At 47.9% G+C, this 19,055-nt stretch overlaps 1 protein-coding gene across 1 annotated transcript in view; it reads right to left on the bottom strand.

The window, feature by feature from the left end:
- Fam49a (family with sequence similarity 49 member A) overlaps positions 1 to 19,055 on the bottom strand; it is a 107,107-nt gene that overhangs the window by 56,437 nt on the left and 31,615 nt on the right. Inside the window, exon 2 of the mRNA XM_021202082.2 lies at positions 8,128 to 8,269. The gene's annotated coding sequence lies outside the window, so the exon portion shown is untranslated. The remainder of the gene's footprint in view (positions 1 to 8,127; positions 8,270 to 19,055) is intronic.

Below are 19,055 nucleotides of genomic sequence, written 5' to 3'. Positions count from 1 at the left end.
ATTATCACTGTGTGAGATCTTGCCCCAGTAGGACAGAGAAATCCTGAGGGTAAGATCTGATGTCATGAAGGGAACAGGCAAGTCTTTGTTGAGCTCTTCAAGGGTCCAGGCCAGCCGGGCTCAGGCTGCATACACAGGGAGGGACAGGGAGTTTGCTGGGCCAGTTCAGAAGCCTAGTGCTGCAGGCTAATTCCCTCCTGCTGGGACCCCCCACTTTCACATGCTGCATCCTCCTCCTCCGGTGAAGAGGGATTGCAGCCAAGGCTTCAACGCCCCACCGACTGCAGAAAACAAAAACACAAACAAACAAACAAACAAAAAACCCCCAAAGCAAAAACAACAACAAAAACCCTCTACAGAACAGTTTTCCCTCCTGGTTGATCTTTCCCACTCACAGTGGCACCTTAGGCCTGCGCGTCACCCTCAGACCACCCCCTCTGCCCACCACTCCCTCAGCCTACTGATTTTGTCCTGACCCTCAAGCTCCACCCATCCTCTGAGAATTCCCTTGGTTCAAGAATGCTCCTGCCTCTGGTGAACGGACACCCTCCCTTGGTTGATGCTGCAGGCTGCTGATACCTGACAGGGCTTGCGCATCATCGCTGCTGCTGTTCATTTCTGTGCAGTTCACTCCCTAGGACTTCAATATTCTATACACGGGAGCTGCTGGACGGGCAGGCATTCAAAAGCTGAATGGCTCTGCAGAGCGAAAGCCTTCTTCCAGGAGGAAATCCCAGAGGCTTTAGGTCAAAACCCCAGAAACAAGCACCAGCTGAGTTCTTCTGTAATCCAGACACCGCTGGCTGGCTGGGCACATTTGCGTGTATTAACCCATTCCGGGACCAGAGCCTTCACGTGCATGTATGTGTGGCTCTTTTCTCATTTTATTTCTGTAGATGTGCAGGATTCAAGAGCTTGGAGAACACACCTATAAGTGCTCCTCAAAATGCCATATTATATATGAATTATATAATGGCTGCTATTTGAACCAATCCCATCTGTCCCCTAAGGTATACACTATTTGTAGTATGGGAATCCTGGGAAGTAGGTGTAAACGACTCTGCTAATGTCATCAAGTTTCCAGGCTGTCTGTATCCCATGTGTCTGCAAATCCAGACAGATGGTAGGCTGCCACACCTTTGCTTCCTTGAGCTGCAAGGCTCACAAGAGGTTCCGGTGAGGGGCAATGGTGGTCAAGCAAGAGTCCTTAGTGGAAACACAGCTGGAGCCATTCAATGTGGCATAGGCCAGCTTGCACCTACTCCCAGCCCCGGTATGATAAGTTAGCTAATATCTCCATCCCAGGGCCAGAGGGTTGGCATTTTAGGGGGCTGAAAAGACAGGCTGACACACCATCAGGGCTTAACAAAAAACCGATATGCTTCTCCTAGTTCCCAACCCAGAAGAGGAGACACAAACATAGACCCTCAGTGTGTCCAGGGCCCCAAAAGTCAGGGGCTAAATGGGGACTGCAGCTGAACTGCTGGCTCCCAGTGGCACTACGCCCTCCGCCCCCTCTAACTTCTTTTTTTCCTTTGTCCTGTAATACTGAGAAGTGCCACAAGGAGGCAGCACCATTGGAGGAAAAAACAAACAAACAAAAAACCCCCGAACCCTTTGTAGCTGGGTCATCCAGAAAGGGTTGCTTAAGGTGCGCTATCTGGGGTGGATTTGGGGGATTCAAGGACCATATAGCAGAGCTGACCAGGAGATGCCTGTGAGGGCTCCTGCCTAAGTAATGGGGGAGGTCATGGTGAGTGGGGAGGGGTCTTGCTAGGTCTCCATAGAAACACCTGAGGAGAATGCTGGCCCCTCCTTTCTCCATGTCAGTCCTTCTTCCTAGTATCCTCTCAAATCCTTTTGTCAAAGGAAGACCTCACTCCTCATGAAGAAGTGGGTGATAGAAAGTTTGGCCCGAATTCTCTTGAGAGGAGAGAATTCACAAAGCCACCTGCAACCTCAGCCCACCAGGACAACTTGGATGCCAAGAGCAAGAGCCAGGTATGCCCTTGCTTCAGGGAGGGAAACAGGTCTTCAGGAAACTCCATCAGGGCAGCAACACACGCAGCCTTCAGTGCCTCACTGTTCACGGCCATGAGAACCAAAGTCTGGCTGGGTTCAGCATGTGTCCGCAGGAACAGAAGGCTGCGTGGCATCCGGAGCTAGATCCAGCCTCCTCATGTGGTAGTGAGTTTCCTGTCCCTGGAAGTTGTGGGCAGACACCTGCACAGCAAGACGATGCATTCTGTGAGTTTGCAGATCTGAGTCTCCTCTGCCATCACTCTCCGAAGTTCTGCATCTGAGAGCATTTGGTAAGGCATGCTCAAGGACACAAAAAGACCTCATGTGACCAGAAACTGTTTATAGAAAGGATGACATACCACAGAAGAGGGCATGAGTTGGATGTTGATTCTCTAAGAGCTGTAGAACCTTGGGTGAGCTATGTCACCAGTCTGAGCTCCACTTTCTTTGAGACCCAACCTACTGCTCTTTCTTAGTGTAAAAATAGCATGCAGGGTACTGACCTTGGCGCATCTAAAGAAGCATGTAGGTGGTAAGGTTAATTCTCACCCACCTATTCGTCTTCCTGCCAGCAAAGGCAATGGAAAGTTGATTGAACAAGGCTCTGTGCTAGGTTCTCGAATAAATTTAATACGATGTATATAAACACACATATACAACCATATACAACATGTATATAGAATGTGCATGTACAAATCAATCTCATATATACATACATGTATATCGACATACATGTCTCTTTCTGTCTCATCCTGTCTCTCTGTCTCTTTCTGTGTCTCTCTCTGTGTCTCTCTCTTTCTGTCTCCTAGAGAAAGAGAGAAGGGTTGGTTTGCACACTCACAGAGCAGCAGCAGATCCCTCTCTGGGATGCTGCATTTTACCTCTAGGGACCTACAGTGAAACCTGGATAACAGAGATGGACACCATTGCTGCAGCTGCTGCTACTTCTGATTCTTCCTCCTCCCCCCTTCCTCTTTCCTCTCCTCCTCCCCTTCCTCCTCCCTCTCCTCTTCCTCCTCCTCTGCCTCCCTCCTCTCCTACCTCCTCCTCCTCCTCCTAATCTACTTTCTACTTCTTTTCTTGGTGCCTCTTATCTCATTATGCTCACAGATTCCTCCATGGGGTCAGAGAGGAGATCAAGGCAAATTAGTCAATGTGCTGCTTGTTAGTCACCGTTGGGAACAGGTGGGAGGATGAGGAGGCAGCTCCTAATGGATTTTTAAAAAGCGAGTTGAGGCATGATCTTCGCATGACAAGTTCTCTCCACTCCTATCGCGGAGACTTGAGCGTCGGTCCCTATTTATAGACAGTGTTTCTGTACCAGACGTACTTCTCTCGCAACTCCTAGCTCCTACTCATTCTTCAATGCCCAGCTCATATGGACTCCACAGAGATCTTCTCTGATAGCTATGGAGACAGACAGCGTGCTTCGCAGCCTGCCTACACCGCTCCGTCCACGTCAGGGTTCCTACCTATGAGCTGCAGCTCTGACTATTGGCTCCCTCGTCTCTGTTAGATAATTGCAACTCCTCGAGCATGTCCTGTTGTTGGTACTCACAGGCCGGCCTCAGTGCCTGGCTGAAGGAAAAAAACACAGCGTGTATTTTATTTATTTATTTATTTTACAAATGCCGAGTTTATAAAGAGAAACTTCTCTTTTGGTGTCAGTGGACAGAGGGTTAAAAGACGGACATCAGGCATTTATTTTCCAACTGAAGAAAAATGTAAAGGACCCAAATTCTATCATCTCTGCCTCTAAAAGAATAGTATGAATGTTGGCCAGGCAGCCCACCTATTAGAAAGAAGGCTTAGCTCCGTCCGTCTCTCACAGCAACCGCTGTGCCCCCTACTCACTGGGTGGGGGGAAGGGTCCTTGTACCCACTGCCCACCATGAAGCCTCTGTACAATTTGAGTATCTCCGTTAGACCTGAGAAAACTGTGTCTCCCAGGAAGTAGAAGAGGAATAAAGTTAATATTCAAAGGAATAAGGAGGGAGGGGGGCAAAGGAAATCAAGTCCTTTATTTTCTCTGAAACCCTGGTCCTATCAGACCATGTAGTTTGCGTGACTGCATGTGTTTATGTGTATATGGTTGCATATATATTTCTGTGGATGCACTACTGTCTCTGTGTAGGTTCATGTATTTGTGTGTGTATGTGCATGTAGGGTGTGCATGTTCATGTGTATTAGGATGTACACATTTGTGGGGGGGGGACTGTTTTGGGAGTGTGTGTGTGTGTGTTTGTGTGTATAGGATACAGGTTTCTACTAGTCAAGAACTGACCTCCTAATTTTCTGTTTTTACCCCTGTCTTGGAACATACCAAGGCTTCCTGACCAGCAAGCCCTATGAACCATCTGTCTGTGATCCAGCAGTGTTGGCATTTTCAGAGTGGGTCACCACCCTGGGATCTGAGTCACATGGGTTCTGGATATCAAGCTCAGGTCCTTGCATTTGCATGACCAGCACCTTGGCAACTGGGTCACACCTCCCCAGCCCGGGCAATCCATTTTTGTTTAGTACCTGTCAAGAGCACTGCGCAGTCCTCAGATAAGTTCAAACCACCTGGCCTGGCCTACGACGTCCTGTTCTGACAGCTCTGCCTCTGTAGAGGGTTCTCTAACTCCAGCCACAGTCACTAGAAAAGCAGAGTCCACACCAGAGCCAAGGCCATTGTCCTGCTGCTCCTAGAGATTCAGCACATCTTACCATGAAGATGTGGCCTCCCTGCATTTTACCTGTAGGTTTCCTGACTAGGTCTGACTGGAAAAACACCCCGAGGAAGCCTCTCCGCTCCGGCCTTTGGATGCACTGGGACTGAGTCAGTGGCCTCTCTTTGGGTACCCCAACCTTTTTTTGGCCTTACTGCTGGTAACGATGTGTTGCACGCTACAGGGCCTGGTAAAGCCCACCAACAAGCCAGGCGTGGGCGCAGACTCTAATCAGCAGTTCTGAGGTGCTGACTGAGAAGAACATCCAAACATTTATGGAATGAACTGATCTTCCCTCGGCCTCAAGGCAAGTCCTGGCAAAAGCCTATTATGTAAATGAGCCCCAGAAGCCCTGCTAGAAGTGATCTTTGGGCGGCTCTGGGAGGAAAAAAAAGTCCAGCTTTAGCAAATTGGTTCTCCTCTGATCAAATTAGGGTAACTATTCACCTCCATCTAATCTATTGAAGAACTTCTTCTCCACAGAGCTGTGAAGGAGCACCAGGAAGACTCCTATCTAAGGCCAGGGCCAAGCCTCATTCATCTTCAGTCTTAGGAGTCGGAGCCCAGAAAAAGGCTTGTTGAATGGGTGACTAATACCCCGTTAGGTAAGAGCACTTATCTTTGTGTCTATTTAGGGATGAGGCGTTGACACACACTGGGGAAGGGAGAGGGATGGCGAGGGCAATGTTAGCCAGGACATCAACACTGCAGTTCTGACAGCCAGTGGCCTTCAAGGATCCCCATTACCTGCCCACACCTCCCTGCCTTCACCTCCTTCCGCTCTGCCTGCAGTCCTCTGCTTCAACCCCCACTAGATACTCTTAGCTCCAGAAAGGCCAAGCGCAATCCCCTGGAGCCTTTGTCTCAGCAGCTCCTTCTCACCTCATCATCCCTCATCTTCCAATCCTTCGGGAGATAACTCCCTATCAGGAAGCAGTCTGCAGCCCCACCCTTGTAGCAGTACCTGTTCGAGGACAGCCTGACCCCTCTGGCTCACCTTTATTTAGCTATTTTTGTTTGCTCTATTTTTTTCCCATTGTGCTGAACGCACCCTCTCTAACACTTGTACACATACTAATCATTCCTGGTCCCTGGCCTTACTCAGATGCCAGTTCCCTGCAAATAGGAACTTTGTTTCCTTCCACACTTTTATCCTTAACACTAAGAAACACCTGCTGCTTGCCACATAACACATGCTTTACAAATATTTGCTGAATGAATGGATGGCTGGGGGCGGGGGGTATGTGTGTGGCAAATGCCCCTAACAGCTAACAGCCAAGGAAGAACTTCTGGAGGAGACTGTAGTTGGAATTGAACTTTCTGGCCGAGTCCCAAATCAGAACACCTGCACCAAATCACATGGTCCTACCTCCAGATCATAGGCATGTGCAGATCTGAAGGGAAGAGATTTCTGGAAGGGGGAGAGTTTACGATTGGTAGGTCAGGGAACCAAGGATATGGTCAAGGGGTTGGGAGAGGGGTGGGTCTTGAAGTTGCATACCGCAGCGCAGACAGAAAGCTTTCCAAATGGCTAAGCTGGTGAGGATGCCCTGGTCCAAGCCAAAGAGAAGCCTTGAAATACAAGGCCTGATGACAGCCTCTCCTTTTTTAACTGCTGGGGACTGACTGATGTTGGGGACAGCGTCTGCCCTCAGATTATAGGCACACAGTTCACAGAACCCATTATGGGGCCAGAGCTGTGATTAAGTAGCTGTGCAAAGATTGGGTGGAGAAAGGATCTAACCTTTGCTGTGGTTCACTGAAAGTAAGAAACTATGTCAAAGGATTAAGTCCTTCAGCCCTTACAGGCAGCTTTGGACACAGTCACTGTCTCCTTACTATAGGTAGAGACACAGGCTCAGCAACTTAGCAGTATTGTCAGCAGAGCCGATGAGTCAATACACAGAGCTGAGTACACACTAGGCTCATTCTCATTCACAGCTCACACCACTCTTCTCGTTCTTTGGGATGGTACCACGGCTCAGGGAGCACTGTAGAGAAAAAAAGGCAAGAGGAGGAAAGGAAGGCAGGGATCCCAAGGCTAAGGCTATTCATCCCAGAACCAACAAGGAACAAGTGTGGAGCTGAAGGTTCTGGGACCTGACCATGTATACTGTCTGGCTTTGTGTCAACTTGACACAAGCTGGAGTTATCACAAAGGAGCTTCAGTTGGGGAAATGCCTCCCAGAGATCCAGGTATAAGGCATTTTCTCAATTAGTGATCAAAGGGAAAAGGCCTCTTGTGGGACCATCTCTGGGCTGGTAGTCTTGGGTTCTATAAGAGGGCAGGCTGAGCAAGCCAGGGGAAGCAAGCCAGTAAAGAACATCCCTCCATGGCCTCTGCATCAGCTCCTGCTTCCTGACCTGCTTGAATTCCAGTCCTGACTTCCTTTGGTGATGAACAGCAGTGTGGAAGTGTAGGCTGAATAAACCCTTTCCTCCCCAACTTGCTTCTTGGTCATGATGTTTGTGCAGGAATAGAAACCCAGACTAAGACACTATGGGTCACTTTAGTGGTCACCTGACTCGGCTCTGTCCTGTCTTATGCTCACGAACTCCTAATTTTAGCTTTCAAGGAATCTGAAGATCATTTTGGTGAAGAAGAGCTTCGGCACAGAGGGTACAGACAGGTCATTACCTTTTAGTGTAAGAAACATTGTCCTCATTCTCTCTAATCTTACGTTGTGCCCCAGGTCCGCCTATGAAAGATGCGCTAATAAGTTAAGAGTCCAGGAAGCTTAAAGCCATAGATCTTTAGTCAAATGGGGAGGCTCGTCAGCCCACACTACGTGCAAATTCATTGAAGAAATGCAAACAGACTATGTACTCCTCATAGGAAGATGAACACTGTCCAATATTGGTGGGGCTAAGGGGCAAGGTCATAAGAGAAACACATATGTTGTCAATGAGAATGTCCCATAGACTACAGCCTGTGTATTGCAAGTGCCCTTGTGTCTCAGTTTGCTAAGCCAGTAAAGGTATAAAGGGCTGCAACTGTGCTTCATCTTAAATGGGTGATACAAGGGGAAGTAACTGAAGCTCCAACTCTAGTAACTCCTTCCCAGTGCATCATGCTAACCTCCTGCTTCATGCCTAAATATCCCAGACACCCAGAGAGGAGCAGACGCCATTGAAGATGGAGCTAAGAAAGCCCAGAGGCCTCAGACCACATCCTAATCACAGCTTCCCCAGAACACGAGTCAGTTCTCATGTATGTCCCTTTTCATTTGGTTTTCCTGGAGACATGGTGTTAGGAGCCCCAGCATCTAATCAAAGATGACAAACCGAACTCTGTACTTCTGAATGTCGCACAGCACAAACGCGCACATTACACACTTCCCTCCAAAATGCTGGTTACCACTCTCAGACATCCTCAAACACAGCAGCTCATTACCTGGAAATAATCTCCAGTGGGTGTGTGTCACCAATCCAGACTGAAGGAACAAACCAGCAGAGCAGCTAGGAGGCCACAGGAAGGAGCTCTCCAGATCAAGTCTGTGGTCCCCGAGGGTCTCTGTCCTTATGGGAGTGGTGCTCTGTGGAAATCAAACCAAGGTTGTGTTACTATGACGGGCAATTTCTAGGCATTCTACCATCACAAACAATGCAGTTTTAGAGCCAAGCGCAGAAAGTCCAAGCATTGGGAATGGGCGATGTTAAAAGACACCTACGAGATTAAACTTGCCCAGTCCATTCATTCTGTAGTCAGGGAAATTAAGTCTCGAAGAAGAAAACGGCATCTTTCTGAATCATCGACTTGGGGGTCAGTTCCAGATTGGGGATTCTGACTCTCTAAAGTGCAGCCTCATGGTCAAGCTGACTGAAGAGTGGCTGCTGGCTCTGAACTGGAAGGCTTTTACTGTCTGTGTGTATGAATACACATGGGGACACCTGTGTGCACAGGTGTGTGTGTGTGTGTGTGTGTGTGTGTGTGTGTGTGTACATGTTTGTGGAGGCCAGACACTGGATGTCTTCTTCAGTCAGTCTGCCCCTTAGATACTGAGGCAGGGCTTGTCACTGACCCACAGCCCACCTAGGTGGCTAGTCTCTCTAGTCAGCTTGTCCTGGGGATCCCGCGTGTGTCTGCCTCCTGAGCCCTGGGATTGAAGAGGTCATGGTGCTTGTACAGCCGAGTGTGAACACTGAAGATCTCTGAACATAGGTCTTCACACTTGCACAGCAAGCACGTCACACACTGAGACACGTCTCAGCTCCCCTTTCAAAGCAGAGTTCCCACAGAGAGGTGATGCTCTTCGCAGGCTGCTGTTTGTGTAGCTTTTATGGTTTTACCATGAAAGAGACTAAATTGGTAAAACAGTCCACCGCGGCTATGTGGCTGGGATGCTGCCCAGCTGCCCAGGTTCTTGTCATAAAAATATTGTTATGAAAGACTGTGAAACAGGGACACAGCAGTAGGTGGCCTCAGCTTTTTTAATGGCAACAATTCTCTCTCCCTCTCCCTCCTCCCTTCTCTCCCTCTCCCTCCCCCCTTCTCTCTATCTCCCTCCCTCCCTCCCTCCCTTTCTCCCCATCTTGCAGAAGAATAGGGAAAGTTATGGACATGTTCCTTGAGTACCAACTCTTAAAAGGATTTTCCGACCCTCCCGTGTATTTGACCAGCCACCTTTCTACACAGAAAATGGGCAGAAAGAAGCAATGCAAGAATCTAGCATCTAACATTTACCAACCAGATCCTGTCTGCCAGGCATACCACGTGAATTCTATACAGATGTTTCCCCAACTTGGCTTAAAACTGTCCTAACTAGGTACCATTAACTCCACTTGTCCAAGCAACCAAAACAGTGAACTTTTTACAGCTACATCTGCTGAGGCATGAAGAAAGTGCACTGTAGAACAACAGATAAGTTCAACCTGCACAGGGTTTCCTTGAACACACACACACGCACACGCACACGCACACACACATGGAAACACACATAAACACACACACATGTACACATATACACCTACATACACACATGCATACACACACACACACACACACACACACACACACACACACACACACACGCAAGGAAAGAGGAGGAAGAAGAGAAAAAGGAGTGTAACCAGTAGAGGGAGGGGTTAAGAGAAGGAAAGAAAAAGGGCCACATCTAACTCAAATCTTGCTGTTCATATCAGCTGAATTACAGTTAGTGGGGCGACAAATCAAAAGTTGTCTGTGTAGTCATTGTCTTCCTCAAATGTGGGACACAGTGCTTTGGAAGCCGCCTGTGTTCTAAAGACAGCGAGGATTATTCTTACTTGGTTCTGTTTGGGGCAGGGTGGAGGGGGTTTTGAAAGCCAAGGGTGACTGCCCAGCTCCCTGCCTGCCTGCCCTAGGAGGCTGGACTCTTAGCCTCAGCTCTGAGCAGCTGCAGCCAGAGGGCACCACAGGAAATTATGATTATCAACGCTCTGGGCTCTGTTCCTGTTCTCAGACAGCGGGGACATGCCAGGAGAGATGGGGTGGGGGCGGAGAAAGAGGAAGAAAAAAAAAAAACAGGAAGTGAAGTGGGGGGAGGAAATGATAGAGAAAACAGCCACTTTGAAACGCCCTCTGTGAGAGAGTGTTTTCTGAGCAGACTTGTGGAGCTGGGACCTGTGTTTTTGGAAAATAGGGTGTGGTGTAAATGAGGAAGAGGGTCCTGTGGGGGGGTTGCCCATAAATTTTATTTCCAGCACCAGAGCCTGGCCTTTCCAACACAAAGCCGGGTGTAAATGTTAAAGAAAGTAAATTTCCAAAGGGTTGGAGGGCAAGGCCATCTCCTCTTGGCAAAGCCTGAGAGACCAGGTGAGCCATGGAAGGTTCTAGAAACAAAAGAGAAGCTGTTGAGTCACCAGAGCTTTCTCACGTCACCACCATCTGTTTTCTCTCTCAGCCACTTTCAAATTATTAGTTGTTCAGAAAGCATAAGTGAATCTCATTCACCCAAAGTGGATGGGCTTCCTTCATCTAGTAATCCAGAGGGCTAGAACACTGAGTCTCCACGGCATGGCCAAGACCCTGCCAGGATGTCCCCTACCCATTTTGTTGATTCTGATGCTCTGAGAGGCCTCCAGAGCTTCCCCATGTCCAAATACACATCATTAAACATGACATCACCTGCTGATGGCTCAACAACCTCACAAAAATAGCTCTACTCTATAGAAGAGGGTCAAGAGGCCCCACTGCTCCCTGAGGGACTTTTGCTAGCTAATGGTTACTGCTGAACAACTGTCATTTTCTTCTGTAGTCCAGTCACTGCTGAGGTTGTTCATGATTCAATAAATGACACCCCTCCTTCATGCTCTTTATAAGCAACCCTAATTCAAATCAGCAGATCGGTCTCTGACTCTCTTTCTGTTCCTCTCTGTCTCTCTGTCTCTGTCTGTCTCTGTCTCTCTCTCACAAACACACACAGATAGACATAAGTTTTAGCACTTCTCTTTATTCTCACACGGGCACCGTGACTAAGCAGAGAATGCAGAACCCTTAACAAAGAAGGTGACATGTCCCACCACTCCTCAGTTTCTCCTAATTGGCTGTGCATCAGCAAAGCTAATAAAAAGTAGAGCAGACCTAGAGAAGGCACGTCACTGGGACGCTCGTGTCTCTGTGGCTTTTGTTACCATCAACCTGGCTTGGATCCTTCGGCTTGCATTTGGGTAAAGGGGACTGAGTGCTCTCATTATGGCCCTATCGCCTCTTTTTTTTTTTTTTTTTCCTTCCTAGATATGATCACAAAGACCCAGTGAAAACTGTCTTAAGATCTAACATCAAATGGCCTTCTGGAAATCTATCCTGGATTCTGTAGATCATTTTTTAAAATATTCAAACAAACATGGAATAACACAGAGTAAGCATATCTGTGTGAGGAATCCAAGCTCTTTGAAGTGGTAGCTCAGGGTGGATGGTGAGAACAGATTATCCACAGGGAGAAGTGAGGAAAGCAAGATCAAACTCATCGTCTCCAAAGCAACATGACCTAGCAGCCTACCGTACTCATTTGCTTCTGCCCCTGGGATTGTAGACACCATGGCAGCCTATAGCATCATTGGAGAACAGGATGGCTGCCCCTCATAGCACATGGTGACCAGAGATGTGTTTCCCAATACCACAGCCTTTGTTCAGCTTGAAAGACCATTTAATTAAACAGGAAGCCCAAACCCAGATATGTGAAGTGCCCTGAAACAGAACCAAGACTTGCCAGGTCATCTACTGATGACACCCAATGCAGTGACTGCTCACATCATCCCCTCCTTCCTATCCAGAGAAGGAGCTGGGGGACAGCTGCTGACAGCTGTATGTCTTCTACTCTTGAGAATCTGTGGTGGTAGGACCGGGCAGAGGCAAAGTGAGGTAAGAGGAGAAAGATGATGAGTCCAAAGGTCTGAGAAAATACAGATAGGGAATCCACAGCCCAGCATGGGAGTGGGCTGCTTCAAAACGCTCCAGCCTCTGAAGCGGAAAGAGGACTCCAGTCCAAAGGGAGGCATTTGACATCTTTCCCACAGTAGCAGGAGTGGAGACATAGCAGTGCCAAGAAGGAGGGGGCAGAGACAGAGTGGCTGTGTCTCAAGCTTTGATTACACACCTTGTCGCCCCTCAAATTGCAATGCCACAGAAATCCTGTCGGTTGGGCACAGCTTTTGTCCCTTTTATAATTAAGGGAACTGAGATACATCATGGCTTAGCCTCTTGTTTAAAAGATTCAGTGTCTGAGACATAGGGTCGATTTATGAACTTGGGCAAGCTGGCTGGAATTCTTGCTTCTAATCACTTCCTAAAATGCCTTCCCAAAGCAGCTATATTAAAGGGCAAAACACTGGAAAGAATTAAATAAAAGCAGATCCCTGAGGAACAGAGGACACTTCATTCAGAAGGGGAAAGCTCTCCAGGCAGGGAATATACCACAGAGTACTCAGAGCCAGCTGGAGAATTTAGTCCCTGGTCCCTCTTGGCTGGCAGCCCACTGGGGTCAGCCTGCACCAGTAAATGACATCCTGGTCTTGGTGGGATGAAGGAAGTGGTTGGACCCTGGAGGCTCGAGATGTATGGAGCATCAGGGTGGGTGGACAGGATGGCTTTGGGAAGTTAGTTCTTAAGTCCCAGAGGATGGAGCAGCTGGGGCTGGCAGGGCGGGGGCAACTCTGCTCACAGTCCCCAGGCTAATAGCATACATTCTCCCAAGGATTCCTGGATGCCTGGTTTCAACCTCACAAAGAAGAGACAAGGTAGGCCAGGAGTCATGTCTCAGCATTACACAGGTCCTGAGAGTAAAGCCCAAACACCACCAACCTCGGACCAACGAATAGCAATAAAGATAATGAAGGCAGCTGCCACTAATTGTCCTACATCAGGAAGTAAGCTAGATGCTGTGCCCAGATCTAATCAAACTCTTGGAGATCCATATGCATACTCCTACTTCACAGTTGAGAGAACTATATAATTATTTTTCTAAAGGTCAAAAGTAGCAGGCTATGAGGGCTCTGAACCGCAGCCCGTGTGACATCGCAGCACAGTATCTCACTTTTAAGCCACATTCCTAACAAGTGTTCAAGGGACTTGCCCAGGTGATAACCCATAACCAACTTCTGAGATGTTAGAGCACCCTGCACGGGACCTCGCCAAAACGTGTGGCCCACCCTGCCCAACTCTGCTCAGTGCTATTAACCACGTCGGCGTATATAGGTCACATGGAATGACAGCGTCCTTACTCTCTATCAATGAGAGCTTGCTGTTTCTGGGAACACAAAGCAGCCTTGCTGGGGATGTGGTTGAGAACCCAGGACTGACCCAGACATATCAGGACACATGCTCCCCCAAATGCAACTCACAGTCCCATGGGACTGGTCATTCTCGTGGCTAGTTACACAGGAACCCTTCTGAGCACTTCTCCTGCTTCCCAATCCACCCAAACACTCCTCGGGAACAATTACTCCTCCCTTTGCTCCCAGACTGTTTAAGTTCATAAGTTCATAAGACCACGTACCATGCATTCAAGACAAATTATGTAACTGGAGATGTAATGGTTTAGCAAGCTACCTGGGTTGCGGGGGTGTGGGGGTTGGTTCCTTGTGCCATCCACAAAGTGAACCACTAGTTGTTTTGATGATCAACTAGTCCTCCAGAAGTCTGGATTAGCTGGTAGATCTATAACCTTAGACGGACACAGGCCACTAGATGGGCTGCTGGTGTGTGTAGTAGGCATGACTATGCTGCCTACATCTACTAGATAGAGTGGAGCCTGCTGTGGGGATGAGCCCAGGTTCCTTTGAGGTCAGTATAGATATAATCCCACAAGACACAGCCTTCTCCTCTACAAGCAGAATGCACTTCGGCCTGGAGGGTGAGCAGTGGTAGTTTCTCTGCCTGCCCTGGGTCAGAGGAGGAAAGAGCTGTCGCTTAAGGAGCAGTTTTGTTTTCTCATCTTTCCCGAGAACCCCACCTCTTAACAATCTAAGGTCAGGAGGAGAAAAATCTCTGCCTTCCTTTTGAAACCAGAAAATCAGCCACAAGTTCTACTCACATATCAATACAGGTAAGTGAAATATTAACAAGAGAGCAACCACCATTCTACCATGCCTTGAAGGGACTGAGGTTCTAGCCAGAGGATATTAAAGACTGGGGATTGGCTGAGTCCTAAGGAAAGCCCGGCAGCTCTTAGCAGCCCAGTCTCCACGCAGGGCTCTCAGGCTCACCTGAGAGAGCACACAGGGTAGCTCTTCACTGTTTGTAGAGGGACATACTATGTGCACTTTCCCTAATTCAGACATATCTGCCCTATTTACCAAAAGTCATATCCGTCGATACTGCTCTGTGGTGGGAACCTTGTGACTATTTCCCCGGGTCTCTCCCTGAGACTCAGATCAGTCTTTATGGTAAAAGCACTGTATCCACACCACACAGATCGGAGCAATGAGGAGAAGCCGAGACTGTTATCCTGTTAATATTACACTTGTGCATCTGTATCCCCCTGTCCCTGGGCTCTGTAAAGAGATCCAGGCATTGTTAGTGGTCCAAGTCTCAGGGTGGGGAAGGAGATGCTAGTGGCCTATGGTAGCAGAACAAGAACAAGAATAAGAAGTACATATCTACTTTCAGGTCCTGAAAGTGGCCTGTGGCCTTTGTCACCTGTATCATGCCATTGTAGTAAATGTCACTAACAAAGAGGCTGGAGCCTTCAGAAAACTCCACTCTTCCTTTCGGGGAAGCCACAACTCATTAACTGAACAAAAGGCCAGGGTGAATCCTTTTTTTTTTTTTTTTTTCTGGAAACAGCTTCTAGAATGTTCTTTACTAGAGGTATTCCAGGGGAAGGAAGGCATATGACATACATTTGGATTTCTCCTCTGACAGCTCGGAGTAAAGAGACAATGAAATGCCAGGCATCAGACATCGTTTCCTCCCGCTGCTTTCCCTAGGGAAGCAATGCCAGGTGTGTAACCTTTGGGAAGCTATAAGGAGTACAACTTAAGGAAGTCAAAGATGTCAACAGCTGACATCCTACCCTGTCTCCACAGGGAAACTTCACAGTAAGGCAGGAAAAAATCAGTCTAGAATAAAATCTGTGCATGACCGTCTCCATCTCATACATACATACAAGCCAGGATGATGATTTAATCTGAACACTGGAAACTTGGGTCTGTCCCTGAACTTGGCCTTGGTTGGGCAGTCCCTAAGTCAGCCAGCTATTAAAATGCAACTCTGGCTGAATCCATTTCATAAAGCATGATGGTATACCGGCAAGGCTCTTTGGGCAACTTTGACAATCAAATGAGTCGTCTGTGTTCATTCTTTACGTGCACCGTGGGACGAGCAATCCTTAATAGGAGAGTCAGAATTTTACCCCTCCCCTTTACTGTGGCTACTCAAGAAGTATGTACAAAAGAGGAGTGTGGGTGTCTCAGTTCATCCTGTGCCACTTCACTAAGGGTAGGGGGCATTCAGTGACTCCTGAAAAGGAGGGCATCAGGGTAGTAGAGCCAGACGGGGGACAAGCTGTGCCAAAAGCCTAGAGCTTCAGGTCGAACAGCTGTAGGCGTTAATCCCAATCCCAGCTCCATGGAAATGGATATTCTTTGAGCCTCGTTGGCTCTTTCCCAACAACAGTATTACTAGCCCCATTCTGGAGTTATTCACGCTATCTGGCATTTAAAGTGACCATCTGAAAATCAGCAAACAGAATTGGCCTACCTTATTGAGGCAAAGGTACCTTGGGCCATCTGGTATGAATAAAGGTTTTGGGGGGTGTGAAGGCAGTGCCACTGTAGAGCACAGAAGTCAGAAAGGTCAACTGGCAGTGTGAGCACACGCTGAAGGCTTTGTGGTGATAGGCGTTTGTTCTTAATATTCAAGCTACAGCAGTGGACTGCAAACTCCAGAATACCTTGTAGTCTTCCAGTACTCAGGAACCCAAAGCCATAAGGGTATCATCTAGCAAAGAGCAATTGAATCCAATAAGCCATGCTGGAACTCCTGAGGCCCTGTCCTCAGTCCACACTCTTGGAGGCCGTGTCAGGGGCTTTGTGCACTCCTATAACACAAGTCTAGGTTAGAGTCCAAGCAGGGAAGGCAGTGTGGTCTTGTCCCCAAAGAGGCACCAGGGAGATAGGACTCTTGCATCCTTTGTTGTAAGGCACAGACAGACAGGGGATTCACCCACATATGATAGCTGGAAGCCAGCTTATCTGTGGTGCTGACAAGGCTGTCCTGGCCTCCCAGATAAACACTGGCTTTTGCTCTAGACAAAGGTTCTGGGATCTGGAATTTCTGCTGTGAGGAACATCTGGAGGGAGTCATGTGATCAGTGTTCAGCGCTGCACTCACCCTCAGAAGCCAAAGAATGATCCTGTCCCTGAAGAACAGGTCCTTTCACAGAAGGACCCCTGGAACCTCACACCTTGTGGAAGAGAGAAAGAGGAAGCAGAGAGAACGGAGAAGAGACAAGAATAAGACCTTCAGAGAGAGTGACAACAGCCAAACACACCTTCCACTGTTGGCATTTTTCCAGATTCATCATCTTCTAGCAGAATCCATTTTCTTAAACCAATTGCTCACATCCCTCCATAAATGCCACTCATGTGTCATCATGTCAGCCTAACCCAAAGGTGTTCCACAGGCTTCGTGTCTTCTCGGCCTCGCTGTTCCCTCTGCCGTTGGTGTCATCCTTAGAAGCCAGCAGCAGACCCTTCCTCCAGGAAGTCTTCTTAGGTTCCCACTGCCACTGCAGCTCACACTCATCTCCACCCTTTTGTCCCCTTGGCATTTAAGTGCTCACGATTGCTTCACCAGGTTTCTACTGGACAGTGCCCCCAAGCTCATGACCAGTTTCATCCCTCTCAGGCTGTTGACCCTGTTTACTGCCCAGAGAAGGGAATTTGTCAAGCACACAGTTGATTATGTCTTTCCTACTTAGAGGGTTTTCAAGGATCTCCCATCACCTTCACGATAAAATCTTTTCCCCCCAAAGCTATCCACTTTCCAGTCACAGGCTCCTCCCAAAGTTACACAATGATGTGACACCAAAGGGAGGAGGGGAACGCCCACTTGTGCATGGCCAGCTATGCTTCTTCTCACTCTTCTAGGAACAATACACAGAGGTGCCTAGGAGCACTTGACATTGAGTCACTGGCCCAGGTGAGAGAGCTCAAACCAGCTGTGCCCTCAGGGTCACTCAGGTTGCATTTTTATGACAATCAGCCACTCCACCAAGGAACTAAGGGACAGGAGGCACCGGAGGTTCAGGCATAAGAGTTCACTTTATAACCATAGCAAAAAGGATTACCATCTTTTTTTGTGACAGATCCCACCCAAGTACCTTACAGTCAACACAGCACTCAAGTCCCTACCCAGAAGTGATTCTGTCTAGGATATCCTGCCCTGTGCTGAACATTCTGAGGCTTCCTCTCTAAGACTGGAGCTATCATACTGCTCTTGTGAGCACCATGAGGACTAGAAAGAGTCACTTTCACTTCTCAGACAAGGGAGAACAGAACAGCCTAACTATTCTATACCTATAAGAAGAAATGACCCAAAGAATCCACGATGGGCTAAAGCTTCTTCTCACAGAGCATCCTGGCAGTGAGTACCTTGCCTTTGGGATAGAAGAGTAAGGAACCGAAGAGGACAAAAGAGAACAGGGCTGGCCACTATATGAACAGCAACGTGATTCCTTGGTGCTCTGAAGCTCTAACACCAGCTCAAAGTCAACTGCATCTCTTCCCAACTTCACGTTCAATGACGTTAGGCAAACACTCGAAACATTATGCAGCCATGATAGAGTGTTCACACTATAGAAATGGACATTCGCCCTAATCAATTTTATTTTTGTTATTGCACAGAATTAATTAATTAAATATTGACTACCACAGTGCAGAGTGGGGCTGTGAGAAGATAGACTATATCTACCTCATCTTTGCTTTTAATTTTATTCATTTGCATTTTGTATATGTGGCTCTTTTGCCTGCATGTATGTTTGTGTCCCATACACACGCAAGTGCACCCTGCATATGGATGCAAGAAAATAGCCATGGATTCCCTGGGCCTAGAGTCATAAACAGTTGTTAACCACCACATGGGTGCTGGGAATGGAACGCGGATCCTCTGGAAGAGCCACACGTGCACTAAACCACTTTGCCATCTCTCTAGCTACAACGTAAGCTATTTCAATTGTAGTTGCACCTCTGTCCCCAATTAACCGTGTGAAATGCCTACGCTTCTCCTGGTCATGAGTTTTCTTTTGGGAAAAGACTCTAAGAAGGGTACTTTGGCAAAGATAAATATGGATCGGACATTTGTCAGTGTCCACAGAGACATATTTGGTCATCCAAATTGAAGTGCATGTAGTGCTTCTGGCTGGGGAACTGCTAAACATCCTACAACAAAGGCATATTTTGCACCAAATGTCAGCAACGCTAAGGCTGGCTATATTAATAACATATTTTCTTGCTGTGATAGCACACCGTGACCAAAAGTGACTTATAAAGGAATTTATTTTGCCTTATAGTTCCAGAGGGATATAGACTCTGAAAAGGTGGGAAAAGCACAGCCGCAGGCAGCCAGAGCAGGAAACTGAGAAATCACATCTCCAGCCAAGCTCAGACAGCAGAGAGAGCCACCTGTAAGCTGCGTGAGGCTATAAACTCTCAGAGCCCGCCCCCCCAGTGACATGCTTCCTCCAACAAAGCAGTAGGTTCTGTAAGCTTTCCAAACATACACCAAGGATCAGGTATTCAAATATGTAAGCCCGGTGGGAGATGTTACTTCTCATTCAAATGACTATACTGAGAGATCTTGCTGAGAAGATATTCAAGTTCAGGAGAGAAAGCAAGTCTGTG

Source organism: Mus pahari, chromosome 7 (assembly GCF_900095145.1).
Source record: "Mus pahari chromosome 7, PAHARI_EIJ_v1.1, whole genome shotgun sequence".
NCBI lineage: Eukaryota > Metazoa > Chordata > Mammalia > Rodentia > Muridae > Mus > Mus pahari.
The sequence above is the reverse complement of the archived record's forward strand: the minus strand, read 5'-3'. Positions and strand labels throughout refer to the sequence as shown.